We start from the raw sequence: 11,050 nt of genomic DNA, 5'->3' as shown, positions 1-11,050 counted from the left end.
TGTGCCCAGGCCTTAAGCCTAGCCCGCACTTGTGCCCCGGCCTTAAGCCTAGCCTGCACTTGTGCCCCGGCCTTAAGCCTAGCCCGCACTTGTGCCCCGGCCTTAAGCCTAGCCCGCACTTGTGCCCCGGCCTTAAGCCTAGCCCGCACTGCACTTGTGCCCCGGCCTTAAGCCTAGCCCGCACTGCACTTGTGCCCCGGCCTTAAGCCTAGCCCGCACCTGTGCCCCGGCCTTAAGCCTAGCCTGCACCTGTGCCCCGGCCTTAAGCCCTGCCTGCACTTTTGCTCAGGCCTTAAGCCTAGCCTGCACTTGTGCCCAGGCCTTAAGCCTAGCTGGCACTTGTGCCCATGCCTTAAGCCTAGCCAGCATTTGTGCCCCCTGCCTTGATCCTAGCCAGCACTGCACTTGCGCCCAGGCCTTAAGCCTAGCCCGCACTGCACTTGTGCCCCGGCCTTAAGCCTAGCCCGCACTTGTGCCCCGGCCTTAAGCCTAGCCCGCACTTGTGCCCCGGCCTTAAGCCTAGCCCGCACTTGTGCCCTGGCCTTAAGCCTAGCCCGCACCTGTGCCCCGGCCATAAGCCTAGCCCGCACCTGTGCCCCGGCCTTAAGCCTAGCCTGCACCTGTGCCCCGGCCTTAAGCCTAGCCTGCACTCTTGCTCAGGCCTTAAGCCTAGCTGGCACTTGTGCCCATGCCTTAAGCCTAGCCAGCATTTGTGCCCCCTGCCTTGATCCTAGCCAGCACTGCACTTGTGCCCAGGCCTTAAGCCTAGCCCGCACTGCACTTGTGCCCAGGCCTTAAGCCTAGCCCGCACTTGTGCCCCGGCCTTAAGCCTAGCCCGCACTTGTGCCCCGGCCTTAAGCCTAGCCCGCACTTGTGCCCCGGCCTTAAGCCTAGCCCGCACTTGTGCCCCGGCCTTAAACCTAGCCCGCACTTGTGCCCCGGCCTTAAGCCTAGCCCGCACTTGTGTCCCGGCCTTAAGCCTAGCCCGCACTTGTGCCCCGGCCTTAAGCCTAGCCCGCACTTGTGCCCAGGCCTTAAGCCTAGCCCGCACTTGTGCCCAGGCCTTAAGCCTAGCCCGCACTTGTGCCCAGGCCTTAGGCCTAGCCCGCACTTGTGCCCCGGACTTAAGCCTAGCCCGCACTTGTGCCCAGGCCTTAAGCCTAGCCCGCACTTGTGCCCCGGCCTTAAGCCTAGCCCGCACTTGTGCCCCGGCCTTAAGCCTAGCCCGCACTTGTGCCCCGGCCTTAAGCCTAGCCCGCACTTGTGCCCCGGCCTTAAGCCTAGCCCGCACTTGTGCCCCAGCCTTAAGCCTAGCCCGCACTTGTGCCCCGGCCTTAAGCCTAGCCCGCACTTGTGCCCAGGCCTTAAGCCTAGCCCGCACTTTTTCTCAGGCCTTAAGCCTAGCTCGCACTTGTGCCCAGGCCTTAAGCCTAGCCCGCACTTGTGCCCAGGCCTAAAGCCTAGCCTGCACTTGTGCCCCTGCCTTATGTTTAGCCCGCACTTGTGTCCCTGCCTTATGCCTAGCCCGCACTTGTGCCCCTGCCTTATGCCTAGCCCGCACTTGTGCCCCTGCCTTATGCCTAGCCCGCACTTGTGCCCTTGCCTTATGCCTAACCAGCACTTGTGCCGCTGCCTTATGCCTAGCCCGCACTTGTGCCCCGGCCTTAAGCCTAGCCCGCACTTGTGCCCCGGCCTTAAGCCTAGCCCGCACTTGTGCCCTGGCCTTAAGCCTAGCCCGCACCTGTGCCCCGGCCTTAAGCCTAGCCTGCAGCTGTGCCCCGGCCTTAAGCCTAGCCTGCACTTTTGCTCAGGCCTTAAGCCTAGCCTGCACTTGTGCCCAGGCCTTAAGCCTAGCCCGCACCTGTGCCCCGGCCTTAAGCCTAGCCCGCACCTGTGCCCTGGCCTTAAGCCTAGCCCGCACCTGTGCCCCGGCCTTAAGCCTAGCCCGCACCTGTGCCCTGGCCTTAAGCCTAGCCCGCACTTGTGCCCCGGCCTAAAGCCTAGCCTGCACTTGTGCCCCTGCCTTATGTTTAGCCCGCACTTGTGCCGCTGCCTTATGCCTAGCCCGCACCTGTGCCCCGGCCTTAAGCCTAGCCCGCACCTGTGCCCCGGCCTTAAGCCTAGCCTGCACCTGTGCCCCGGCCTTAAGCCTAGCCTGCACTTTTGCTCAGGCCTTAAGCCTAGCCTGCACTTGTGCCCAGGCCTTAAGCCTAGCTGGCACTTGTGCCCATGCCTTAAGCCTAGCCAGCATTTGTGCCCCCTGCCTTGATCCTAGCCAGCACTGCACTTGCACCCAGGCCTTAAGCCTAGCCCGCACTGCACTTGTGCCCAGGCCATAAGCCTAGCCCGCACTTGTGCCCCGGCCTTAAGCCTAGCCCGCACTTGTGTCCCGGCCTTAAGCCTAGCCCGCACTTGTGCCCCGGCCTTAAGCCTAGCCCGCACTTGTGCCCCGGCCTTAAGCCTAGCCCGCACTGCACTTGTGCCCCGGCCTTAAGCCTAGCCCGCACTGCACTTGTGCCCCGGCCTTAAGCCTAGCCCGCACCTGTGCCCCGGCCTTAAGCCTAGCCCGCACCTGTGCCCCGGCATTAAGCCTAGCCTGCACCTGTGCCCCGGCCTTAAGCCTAGCCTGCACTTTTGCTCAGGCCTTAAGCCTAGCCTGCACTTGTGTCCCGGCCTTAAGCCTAGCCCGCACTTGTTCCCCGGCCTTAAGCCTAGCCCGCACTGCACTTGTGCCCCGGCCTTAAGCCTAGCCCACACTGCACTTGTGCCCCGGCCTTAAGCCTAGCCCGCACCTGTGCCCCGGCCTTAAGCCTAGCCCGCACCTGTGCCCCGGCCTTAAGCCTAGCCTGCACCTGTGCCCCGGCCTTAAGCCTAGCCTGCACTTTTGCTCAGGCCGTAAGCCTAGCCTGCACTTGTGCCCAGGCCTTAAGCCTAGCTGGCACTTGTGCCCATGCCTTAAGCCTAGCCAGCATTTGTGCCCCCTGCCTTGATCCTAGCCAGCACTGCACTTGTGCCCAGGCCTTAAGCCTAGCCCGCACTGCACTTGTGCCCAGGCCTTAAGCCTAGCCCGCACTTGTGCCCCGGCCTTAAGCCTAGCCCGCACTTGTGCCCCGGCCTTAAGCCTAGCCCGCACTTGTGCCCCGGCCTTAAGCCTAGCCCGCACTTGTGCCCCGGCCTTAAACCTAGCCCGCACTTGTGCCCCGGCCTTAAGCCTAGCCCGCACCTGTGCCCCGGCCTTAAGCCTAGCCTGCACCTGTGCCCCGGCCTTAAGCCTAGCCTGCACGTTTGCTCAGGCCTTAAGCCTAGCCTGCACTTGTGCCCAGGCCTTAAGCCTAGCTGGCACTTGTGCCCATGCCTTAAGCCTAGCCAGCATTTGTGCCCCCTGCCTTGATTCTAGCCAGCTCTGCACTTGTGCCCAGGCCTTAAGCCTAGCCCGCACTGCACTTGTGCCCAGGCCTTAAGCCTAGCCCGAACTTGTGCCCCGGCCTTAAGCCTAGCCCGCACTTGTGCCCCGGCCTTAAGCCTAGCCCGCACTTGTGCCCCGGCCTTAAGCCTAGCCCGCACTTGTGCCCCGGCCTTAAACCTAGCCCGCACCTGTGCCTCGGCCTTAAGCCTTGCCCGCACTTGTGTCCCGGCCTTAAGCCTAGCCCGCACTTGTGCCCCGGCCTTAAGCCTAGCCCGCACTTGTGCCCAGGCCTTAAGCCTAGCCCGCACTTGTGCCCAGAACTTAAGCCTAGCCCGCACTTGTGCCCAGGCCTTAGGCCTAGCCCGCACTTGTGCCCCGGCCTTAAGCCTAGCCCGCACTTGTGTCCAGGCCTTAAGCCTAGCCCGCACTTGTGCCCCGGCCTTAAGCCTAGCCCGCACTTCTGCCCCGGCCTTAAGCCTAGCCCGCACTTGTGCCCCGGCCTTAAGCCTAGCCCGCACTTGTGCCCCGGCCTTAAGCCTAGCCCGCACTTGTGCCCCGGCCTTAAGCCTAGCCCGCACTTGTGCCCCGGCCTTAAGCCTAGCCCGCACTTGTGCCCAGGCCTTAAGCCTAGCCCGCACTTTTGAGCCCCTTGAATGCTTGTTTGTTTGTTTTTGTTTTCAGCTTCATGTTGGTTATGAACATAGGGCCAGCTTTACATTCTTCGCTCTTGTCCCGTCTGAATGCGCATGCACGACTGTAATTGGGAAGAAGGCATTACCCATTTACGGAGGACAGACAAGAATTGCCTGGTCGCTTGGAGCATGGGGTTATGGAGAGGCTCCGCACTGTACAACAAAGGATCTAGTCCTAAATGTCAAAGTACAGAGTAGAGGGGTGAAAGCTAGCTCTTCACCCCTATGGGTGCCTAACCCTTTATGCAAAGAGTGCAAAGAGTTAGCTGTATGCCTTAAGCCTAGCCAGCACTTGTGCCCATGCCTTAAGCCTAGCCAGCACTTGTGCCCATGCCTTAAGCCTAGCCAGCACTTGTGCCCCCTGCCTTGATCCTAGCCAGCACTGCACTTGTGCCCTGGCCTTAAGCCTAGCCCGCACTTGTGCCCCGGCCTTAAGCCTAGCCCACACTTGTGCCCAGGCCTTAAGCCTAGCCCGCACTTGTGCCCAGGCCTTAAGCCAAGCCTGCACTTGTGCCCAGGCCTTAGGCCTAGCCCGCACTTGTGCCCTGGCCTTAAGCCAAGCCCGCCCTTGTGCCCCTGCCTTAAGCCAGGCCCGCCCTTGTGCCCCTGCCTTGATCCTAGCCAGCACTGCACTTGTGCCCAGGCCTTAAGCCTAGCCAGCACTGCACTTGTGCCCATGCCTTAAGCCTAGCCCGCACTTGTGCCCAGGCCTTATGCCTAGCCTGCACTTTTGCTCAGGCCTTAAGCCTAGCCTGCACTTGTGCCCAGGCCTTAAGCCTAGCTGGCACTTGTGCCCATGCCTTAAGCCTAGCCAGCATTTGTGCCCCCTGCCTTGATCCTAGCCAGCACTGCACTTGTGCCCAGGCCTTAAGCCTAGCCCGCACTGCACTTGTGCCCAGGCCTTAAGCCTAGCCCGCACTTGTGCCCAGGCCTTAAGCCTAGCCCGCACTTGTGCCCAGGCCTTAAGCCTAGCCCGAACTTTTGCCCAGGCCTTAAGCCTAGCCCGCACTTGTGCCCCGGCCTTAAGCCTAGCCCACACTTGTGCCCCGGCCTTAAGCCTAGCCCGCAATTGTGCCCAGGCCTAAAGCCTAGCCTGCACTTGTGCCCCTGCCTTATGTTTAGCCCGCACTTGTGCCGCTGCCTTATGCCTAGCCCGCACTTGTGCCCCTGCCTTATGCCTAGCCCGCACTTGTGCCCCTGCCTTATGCCTAGCCCGCACTTGTGCCCCTGCCTTACGCCTAGCCCGCACTTGTGCCCCTGCCTTACGCCTAGCCCGCACTTGTGCCCTTGCCTTATACCTAACCAGCACTTGTGCCGCTGCCTTATGCCTAGCCCGCACTTGTGCCCCGGCCTTAAGCCTAGCCCGCACTTGTGCCCCGGCCTTAAGCCTTGCCCGCACTTGAGCCCCGGCCTTAAGCCTAGCCCGCACCTGTGCCCCGGCCTTAAGCCTAGCCCGCACCTGTGCCCCGGCCTTAAGCCTAGCCTGCACCTGTGCCCCGGCCTTAAGCCTAGCCTGCACTTTTGCTCAGGCCTTAAGCCTAGCCTGCACTTGTGCCCAGGCCTTAAGCCTAGCTGGCACTTGTGCCCATGCCTTAAGCCTAGCCAGCATTTGTGCCCCCTGCCTTGATCCTAGCCAGCACTGCACTTGCGCCCAGGCCTTAAGCCTAGCCCGCACTGCACTTGTGCCCAGGCCTTAAGCCTAGCCCGCACTTGTGCCCCGGCCTTAAGCCTAGCCTGCACTTGTGCCCCGGCCTTAAGCCTAGCCCGCACTTGTGCCCCGGCCTTAAGCCTAGCCCGCACTTGTGCCCCGGCCTTAAGCCTAGCCCGCACTGCACTTGTGCCCCGGCCTTAAGCCTAGCCCGCACTGCACTTGTGCCCCGGCCTTAAGCCTAGCCCGCACCTGTGCCCCGGCCTTAAGCCTAGCCTGCACCTGTGCCCCGGCCTTAAGCCCTGCCTGCACTTTTGCTCAGGCCTTAAGCCTAGCCTGCACTTGTGCCCAGGCCTTAAGCCTAGCTGGCACTTGTGCCCATGCCTTAAGCCTAGCCAGCATTTGTGCCCCCTGCCTTGATCCTAGCCAGCACTGCACTTGCGCCCAGGCCTTAAGCCTAGCCCGCACTGCACTTGTGCCCCGGCCTTAAGCCTAGCCCGCACTTGTGCCCCGGCCTTAAGCCTAGCCCGCACTTGTGCCCCGGCCTTAAGCCTAGCCCGCACTTGTGCCCTGGCCTTAAGCCTAGCCCGCACCTGTGCCCCGGCCATAAGCCTAGCCCGCATCTGTGCCCCGGCCTTAAGCCTAGCCTGCACCTGTGCCCCGGCCTTAAGCCTAGCCTGCACTCTTGCTCAGGCCTTAAGCCTAGCTGGCACTTGTGCCCATGCCTTAAGCCTAGCCAGCATTTGTGCCCCCTGCCTTGATCCTAGCCAGCACTGCACTTGTGCCCAGGCCTTAAGCCTAGCCCGCACTGCACTTGTGCCCAGGCCTTAAGCCTAGCCCGCACTTGTGCCCCGGCCTTAAGCCTAGCCCGCACTTGTGCCCCGGCCTTAAGCCTAGCCCGCACTTGTGCCCCGGCCTTAAGCCTAGCCCGCACTTGTGCCCCGGCCTTAAACCTAGCCCGCACTTGTGCCCCGGCCTTAAGCCTAGCCCGCACTTGTGTCCCGGCCTTAAGCCTAGCCCGCACTTGTGCCCCGGCCTTAAGCCTAGCCCGCACTTGTGCCCAGGCCTTAAGCCTAGCCCGCACTTGTGCCCAGGCCTTAAGCCTAGCCCGCACTTGTGCCCAGGCCTTAGGCCTAGCCCGCACTTGTGCCCCGGACTTAAGCCTAGCCCGCACTTGTGCCCAGGCCTTAAGCCTAGCCCGCACTTGTGCCCCGGCCTTAAGCCTAGCCCGCACTTGTGCCCCGGCCTTAAGCCTAGCCCGCACTTGTGCCCCGGCCTTAAGCCTAGCCCGCACTTGTGCCCCGGCCTTAAGCCTAGCCCGCACTTGTGCCCCAGCCTTAAGCCTAGCCCGCACTTGTGCCCCGGCCTTAAGCCTAGCCCGCACTTGTGCCCAGGCCTTAAGCCTAGCCCGCACTTTTTCTCAGGCCTTAAGCCTAGCTCGCACTTGTGCCCAGGCCTTAAGCCTAGCCCGCACTTGTGCCCAGGCCTAAAGCCTAGCCTGCACTTGTGCCCCTGCCTTACGTTTAGCCCGCACTTGTGTCCCTGCCTTATGCCTAGCCCGCACTTGTGCCCCTGCCTTATGCCTAGCCCGCACTTGTGCCCCTGCCTTATGCCTAGCCCGCACTTGTGCCCTTGCCTTATGCCTAACCAGCACTTGTGCCGCTGCCTTATGCCTAGCCCGCACTTGTGCCCCGGCCTTAAGCCTAGCCCGCACTTGTGCCCCGGCCTTAAGCCTAGCCCGCACTTGTGCCCTGGCCTTAAGCCTAGCCCGCACCTGTGCCCCGGCCTTAAGCCTAGCCTGCAGCTGTGCCCCGGCCTTAAGCCTAGCCTGCACTTTTGCTCAGGCCTTAAGCCTAGCCTGCACTTGTGCCCAGGCCTTAAGCCTAGCCCGCACCTGTGCCCCGGCCTTAAGCCTAGCCCGCACCTGTGCCCTGGCCTTAAGCCTAGCCCGCACCTGTGCCCCGGCCTTAAGCCTAGCCCGCACCTGTGCTCTGGCCTTAAGCCTAGCCCGCACTTGTGCCCCGGCCTAAAGCCTAGCCTGCACTTGTGCCCCTGCCTTATGTTTAGCCCGCACTTGTGCCGCTGCCTTATGCCTAGCCCGCACCTGTGCCCCGGCCTTAAGCCTAGCCCGCACCTGTGCCCCGGCCTTAAGCCTAGCCTGCACCTGTGCCCCGGCCTTAAGCCTAGCCTGCACTTTTGCTCAGGCCTTAAGCCTAGCCTGCACTTGTGCCCAGGCCTTAAGCCTAGCTGGCACTTGTGCCCATGCCTTAAGCCTAGCCAGCATTTGTGCCCCCTGCCTTGATCCTAGCCAGCACTGCACTTGCACCCAGGCCTTAAGCCTAGCCCGCACTGCACTTGTGCCCAGGCCATAAGCCTAGCCCGCACTTGTGCCCCGGCCTTAAGCCTAGCCCGCACTTGTGTCCCGGCCTTAAGCCTAGCCCGCACTTGTGCCCCAGCCTTAAGCCTAGCCCGCACTTGTGCCCCGGCCTTAAGCCTAGCCCGCACTGCACTTGTGCCCCGGCCTTAAGCCTAGCCCGCACTGCACTTGTGCCCCGGCCTTAAGCCTAGCCCGCACCTGTGCCCCGGCCTTAAGCCTAGCCCGCACCTGTGCCCCGGCCTTAAGCCTAGCCTGCACCTGTGCCCCGGCCTTAAGCCTAGCCTGCACTTTTGCTCAGGCCTTAAGCCTAGCCTGCACTTGTGCCCAGGCCTTAAGCCTAGCTGGCACTTGTGCCCATGCCTTAAGCCTAGCCAGCATTTGTGCCCCCTGCCTTGATCCTAGCCAGCACTGCACTTGTGCCCAGGCCTTAAGCCTAGCCCGCACTGCACTTGTGCCCAGGCCTTAAGCCTAGCCCGCACTTGTGCCCCGGCCTTAAGCCTAGCCCGCACTTGTGCCCCGGCCTTAAGCCTAGCCCGCACTTGTGCCCCGGCCTTAAGCCTAGCCCGCACTTGTGCCCCGGCCTTAAACCTAGCCCGCACTTGTGCCCCGGCCTTAAGCCTAGCCCGCACCTGTGCCCCGGCCTTAAGCCTAGCCTGCACCTGTGCCCCGGCCTTAAGCCTAGCCTGCACTTTTGCTCAGGCCTTAAGCCTAGCCTGCACTTGTGCCCAGGCCTTAAGCCTAGCTGGCACTTGTGCCCATGCCTTAAGCCTAGCCAGCATTTGTGCCCCCTGCCTTGATTCTAGCCAGCTCTGCACTTGTGCCCAGGCCTTAAGCCTAGCCCGCACTGCACTTGTGCCCAGGCCTTAAGCCTAGCCCGAACTTGTGCCCCGGCCTTAAGCCTAGCCCGCACTTGTGCCCCGGCCTTAAGCCTAGCCCGCACTTGTGCCCCGGCCTTAAGCCTAGCCCGCACTTGTGCCCCGGCCTTAAACCTAGCCCGCACTTGTGCCCCGGCCTTAAGCCTTGCCCGCACTTGTGTCCCGGCCTTAAGCCTAGCCCGCACTTGTGCCCCGGCCTTAAGCCTAGCCCGCACTTGTGCCCAGGCCTTAAGCCTAGCCCGCACTTGTGCCCAGGCCTTAAGCCTAGCCCGCACTTGTGCCCAGGCCTTAGGCCTAGCCCGCACTTGTGCCCCGGCCTTAAGCCTAGCCCGCACTTGTGCCCAGGCCTTAAGCCTAGCCCGCACTTGTGCCCCGGCCTTAAGCCTAGCCCGCACTTCTGCCCCGGCCTTAAGCCTAGCCCGCACTTGTGCCCCGGCCTTAAGCCTAGCCCGCACTTGTGCCCCGGCCTTAAGCCTAGCCCGCACTTGTGCCCCGGCCTTAAGCCTAGCCCGCACTTGTGCCCAGGCCTTAAGCCTAGCCCGCAATTTTGAGCCCCTTGAATGCTTGTTTGTTTGTTTTTGTCTTCAGCTTCATGTTGGTTATGCACATAGGGCCAGCTTTACATTCTTCGCTCTTGTCCCGTCTGAATGCGCATGCACGACTGTAATTGGGAAGAAGGCATTACCCATTTACGGAGGACAGACAAGAATTGCCTGGTCGCTTGGAGCATGGGGTTATGGAGAGGCTCCGCACTGTACAACAAAGGATCTAGTCCTAAATGTCCAAGTACAGAGTAGAGGGGTGAAAGCTAGCTCTTCACCCCTATGGGTGCCTAACCCTTTATGCAAAGAGTGCAAAGAGTTAGCTGTATGCCTTAAGCCTAGCCAGCACTTGTGCCCATGCCTTAAGCCTAGCCAGCACTTGTGCCCATGCCTTAAGCCTAGCCAGCACTTGTGCCCCCTGCCTTGATCCTAGCCAGCACTGCACTTGTGCCCTGGCCTTAAGCCAAGCCCGCCCTTGTGCCCCTGCCTTAAGCCAGGCCCGCCCTTGTGCCCCTGCCTTGATCCTAGCCAGCACTGCACTTGTGCCCAGGCCTTAAGCCTAGCCAGCACTGCACTTGTGCCCATGCCTTAAGCCTAGCCCGCACTTGTGCCCAGGCCTTATGCCTAGCCTGCACTTTTGCTCAGGCCTTAAGCCTAGCCTGCACTTGTGCCCAGGCCTTAAGCCTAGCTGGCACTTGTGCCCATGCCTTAAGCCTAGCCAGCATTTGTGCCCCCTGCCTTGATCCTAGCCAGCACTGCACTTGTGCCCAGGCCTTAAGCCTAGCCCGCACTGCACTTGTGCCCAGGCCTTAAGCCTAGCCCGCACTTGTGCCCAGGCCTTAAGCCTAGCCCGCACTTGTGCCCAGGCCTTAAGCCTAGCCCGAACTTTTGCCCAGGCCTTAAGCCTAGCCCGCACTTGTGCCCCGGCCTTAAGCCTAGCCCACACTTGTGCCCCGGCCTTAAGCCTAGCCCGCAATTGTGCCCAGGCCTAAAGCCTAGCCTGCACTTGTGCCCCTGCCTTATGTTTAGCCCGCACTTGTGCCGCTGCCTTATGCCTAGCCCGCACTTGTGCCCCTGCCTTATGCCTAGCCCGCACTTGTGCCCCTGCCTTATGCCTAGCCCGCACTTGTGCCCCTGCCTTACGCCTAGCCCGCACTTGTGCCCCTGCCTTACGCCTAGCCCGCACTTGTGCCCTTGCCTTATACCTAACCAGCACTTGTGCCGCTGCCTTATGCCTAGCCCGCACTTGTGCCCCGGCCTTAAGCCTAGCCCGCACTTGTGCCCCGGCCTTAAGCCTTGCCCGCACTTGAGCCCCGGCCTTAAGCCTAGCCCGCACCTGTGCCCCGGCCTTAAGCCTAGCCCGCACCTGTGCCCCGGCCTTAAGCCTAGCCTGCACCTGTGCCCCGGCCTTAAGCCTAGCCTGCACTTTTGCTCAGGCCTTAAGCCTAGCCTGCACTTGTGCCCAGGCCTTAAGCCTAGCTGGCACTTGTGCCCATGCCTTAAGCCTAGC

The sequence above is a fragment of the Ranitomeya imitator genome, chromosome 5, assembly GCF_032444005.1.
Source record: "Ranitomeya imitator isolate aRanImi1 chromosome 5, aRanImi1.pri, whole genome shotgun sequence".
NCBI lineage: Eukaryota > Metazoa > Chordata > Amphibia > Anura > Dendrobatidae > Ranitomeya > Ranitomeya imitator.
Note: the sequence above shows the minus strand (reverse complement) of the source record.